The 4758-nt window shown below is 30.4% G+C and overlaps 1 protein-coding gene across 4 annotated transcripts in view; it reads right to left on the reverse strand.

Annotated features, from left to right (window-relative positions):
• LOC126895003 (uncharacterized) overlaps positions 1-4758 on the reverse strand; it is a 50981-nt gene that overhangs the window by 44367 nt on the left and 1856 nt on the right. The window lies entirely within an intron of this gene.

Consider the following 4758-nt stretch of genomic DNA (forward strand, 5'->3'; position numbering starts at 1 on the left):
ACCCGACGCAACATCGCGTGTTATATTTGTGGATTCTGTGATGCATCTGAGAGGGGCTACTCAGATGTTGTTTATTTACGGTTGGACGGGCAACATAAAAAACCGGTTGTATCACTGTTAGGCGCCAAAACCAAAATGGCCCCAATTAAGGCGTCCACTATTCCCCGCCTTGAACTTTGCGGTGCACTTTTATTATCACGATGGATGGCCCGTCTGAAGGACACGCTAAGTACTCGCCTTCAAATCCTTGGTGTCTATGCATGGTCAGATTCCACTACGGTATTGAGTTGGTTAAATGTCCCGCATGAACATTTTAAAATCTTTGTCTCTAATCGTATTTTCAAAATAAAGTCTTTACTCCCTAGTTGCCGATGGAATTATATTTCGTCCGCCCAAAATCCAGCTGATTGTGCGTCAAGAGGACTTCTGCCCAGCGAGCTAGTGAGCCACGGGCTATATTGGAATGGACCTGAATTATTGGTGTCTCCTGTTAACCGTTGGAGTGATGATCTACCTTCCTGTATACCAACAGAACAGTTACCCGAAGTCAAGGCGATTACGACCGTCACTTTAATTACCAGTGCTACTGTTGTAGAGGATGAATGGTACAGTCGATTTTCATCGTACCCGCATATGCTACGCGTTGTTGCATATATCTATCGTTTTACTAATCGATGTCGACGACGACCTACTGATAGCGGTCCGTTAGTACGTCGTGAATTAGATAATGCGGCTCTTATTATCGCCCATTGTTCACAGCGCTATAAATTCAGTAAATTACATTATGAGTTGTCACACAATTTGCCCGTGTCAATAAAACCAGTNTTATTGAAGTTATTGAATCTAAATGAGATAAAAATCAAAGCAGTTGAAAATGTATTCTAACTTAAAAAGAATTAAGAAAAATGCAAAAATTTCATGGCCATACGCGGGTTGGAACCTTGTACCCGACCGCGTAAGACAAGTTTTACCGATTCGGCAACTGTACGTCGCTATCGTCGACGGAAAAAATTGGTTATTTAAGCTAGTTCAAATTTCAAAATTATTTTTCTCGACTTCAAAAAGCAAAAAAGTTTAAATAAGTTTAACTTTCTATGCTATAACAATTTTTTATTTATATAATATTTATGAATATCTGTACTCCCCTTGTAAGGTATTATAAAATAAATTAAAATACAAACCCAGAATTTTAACACAAAAATAACATATTTTTGAATATGGTAGTCATTTTCACCACGAAGACAAATCCAGAGGTCAAATTTTTTTTTTCATAATAAAGTACATTACATTAGCTTTAATTTAAGCTATATATATATATAAGTGTCAGACCTTCCGGAACATTTTCAAAAGTTAAGTTGAAAAAGTTCATTTTTTGTGAAAATTTGCCACTTTAAATCACCCTCTTTGGGTAGGTAAAAGGTTAAATTTATGAAAAAAATATATCAAATGATAGATAAAAACATCAAGCTTCTATAAAAAAAAATTGTATTGATATGTTCATTTTTGAAATAGTTATGGCAGTTTTTACTAAAAAAATTGAAAAAAATTCAAAAATTAGCGATTATTAAATTTGTAATTTTTTTGAAGGTTTCCCCTATTTACGGGGAACGAGGAAAATTATTTTCAATTTTAAGGGTAATGTCTTCGTAATATCAACTCAATTTCAAATAATTTCAATTTTTTACTTTTCTTGAAGTATAATTTTTATTTAATTTATGGGCAATACAATTTTCAATAAAGACACGATTCCACCAAGCGCGATTTATTTTTAAATCTTTTAATTCAAACAAGTAAGCACAATTTATTTTTAACACGCATAATTTAATTTTCATAAAATAAATAGTTTCAATTTTCATATAATAAGAGCGATTTAATTCTCAAAATTTGATTTAATTAAATTTTTAATTTGACAAAGAAATAACTCTCAACCAATTTTTCATATAATGTAAAAAACGCAATTCAAATGTTTTTTTTTTTAAAGTAAATTTTCAAAAAACCCTTAGTAAATTAACCAAGCCTGTTGTTGGATGCCACTTTGTTATAATTCAAATAACAATTATTAATAAAATAAAAATAGAAATATAGGGACTTGAGTTTTTGTATAAGGCGAGAACCTGATGTTGTGGTTCTATCGAGGTCGTATGGTTCGAGGGTTTAGAACGACAAAGACAAATAGATATAAAAATAATAAACGCAGTACCTCTAATTGAGGTGTAATAAACTTTTGTCTGGTTAGTTTCTACTGTCTTACCTAAGAGACAATGAGACGGCAGAGCCAGTCCACGAATACCATATAACGTGATTATGTATAATATTTTAACCAACAAGTCAAAATTAATACTTTAATATATTAATTTAATAAATGATCTATTGCTTGTCATCCTTTACTTAAATTTAATAATTCTAAATAATTGGGATAACATAAATTTACTTATTTCTTTTATTGTTGCAAATTGTTGTGAGATAATTCAATAAATGTTTCGATATATATATTTATACTATCAGAGGTATTCAATTTGTATTTCGTCACAAGATAAAAATTAAAAGAAATTCTTTTCACATATACATAAGCAAGATGTACGACAAATATAGCTGACAACAACACGGGATCGTGGCTAACAATTATTTTTTTATTAATGTAAACTAGAACTCCAACTCTCGTCGCTCTAGACGCTCTAAAAGGGTTTCAATGCTTTTTATAGAAAATGATAGTACCTCATATCCAAGGATATTGTTGCTTGCGCTTTTAGTGATCTTTTTAGTTTATTGTATTTAATTACACGATTATTATATTGAGACAGCATATTTAACAATGGATAAATTGACATATATATAAATAATAAGAAATTGTGTTAAACAGTGTACAGGGTGATTTTTTTATCATAACCCACTCAATTACTTGCAGAATAATAATAATTTAAACATTTTTTTAGCTTCGATGCGAAGCGGAGAAGGTATTAATTTTACTATGATGTGTTTTTTTTTATGTCTGTTGCCACTTTTTCTCAGCTCTCACTGGACCGATTTCTTTAAAAAATACGTCAAAAGATCACAAATCATATCTAGTTGAAGACATTACCCTTAAAAATTGAAAAAAATTCTCTCGTTCCCCGCAAATGGGGGAAATCCCCCAAAAAATTACAAATTTAAAAATCGCTAATTTTCGAAATTTTTTAACTTTTTTTTCTTAAAACTTCCATAACTTTTTGAAAAATCAACAAATCAACATAAATTATTTTGTATACTACAACCTTAGATATTTCCTTTTCATTTGATATAATTTTTTTGAAAATCTAACGATTAACCTGCTCATTGGGGAAGATTTAAAATAGAAACTTTTTTACGAAAACTAACTTTTTCAACTTAATTTTTGATAATGTTTCNCTAACTTTTTCAACTTAATTTTTGATAATGTTCCGGAAATACTGCGTCCTTTAAACATATATCAAAGTAAAGCTAATTTTATGTACTACAAAATGAAAAAAAAAATTTGTCCCGACGATCTATCTTCTATACGCAAACGGCTACCGTATTCAAAAATATGCTATTTTAACAATANGGATTTGGTGGACTTTGAAGTTATCTTATAATTCAGAGAATTTCCATTTTCAGGTATAAAACTGTGATGTTGACGAATAGCAGGACATTTTTTTGCAGTTTTATACTGCTCACCTAAGTGGTGTTTANTTTTTTTTTTTACATAACGATTGTATGGTACAGAACGCCTTTAGAAGGATCTAGTTGACCAGTTATAACAAAGATCATTGATTATATTATTTCGTGGGACAGCTGATCACCAGCATCTTGCTCTACTCACCCCCTTGTTCAACCATCACGGCAAATGATGACCTCCATGTCGATTGTCATCCGTGTACAGTTCATTGTCATAAGTCAGTCACCTGGTCTACTGTGTGATAACATAGATTGGCTATATGTTTATAATTTTTATATTGGCTGCTAGCTCCGTCAGAAAAGTAGTGAATTTTTTTTATATTTGGCATGAAATCTTTTATTTTTTTAATTAAGTGAGATTGATAAACATAAACCGCAGCTGTATTATGTGTCAAATGATCACTAATAATACAATAATTTTTTGCTTGTAAAGAATCAATTGCGTTAGATTTATAATAAATTGTATAAGGATGTAAAGTTGCTTGAGAATTTACCCAGTGGTAGCTTTGAATTTCATCCTGGATTACGAACGTGAAATTCTTAGCAAAGTCGCCTAACACAATACACTCATTTACAGCAAGAGAGTTTTTCTTTTCACGTAAGTACGTAGACTGAGCTTTTGAAATGAAATGGTGTTTTTTAACAATAGATAGCTGCTCAACTAATTTTTCCAAAAATTCTGCTCTATTTTGAGTAATTTTGACAAGTGTTGTTTACCCACTATTAAATACAAATTTAATAAAAATAGATAACCAGTTTTAAATGCAATTTAACATTGTCATATTACATGAAGAAATTGATACAAAAGTCACTNAACATTGTCATATTACATGAAGAAATTGATACAAAAGTCACTATAAGTAATATGATAAAATTAATACCCTATGTATAAGAAAGACAACCCATTGACATTATACTTTCCTTAAGAATGAAATTGAAGTACTATTTAATATGAGTAAAACAGTGCTAGTTCCACAGTAATAGCTTATTTGGATAAGAAGTTATAAGCTCTAGAATATAGGCTGTTTTTTCATGTTTTTAATTATAAAAAATGCACTATCTGGTAAAAAATAATAATAAAAAAAA

Source organism: Daktulosphaira vitifoliae, unplaced genomic scaffold, assembly GCF_025091365.1.
Source record: "Daktulosphaira vitifoliae isolate Bord-2020 unplaced genomic scaffold, ASM2509136v1 Scaffold_1, whole genome shotgun sequence".
NCBI classification, from domain to species: Eukaryota; Metazoa; Arthropoda; class Insecta; order Hemiptera; family Phylloxeridae; genus Daktulosphaira; species Daktulosphaira vitifoliae.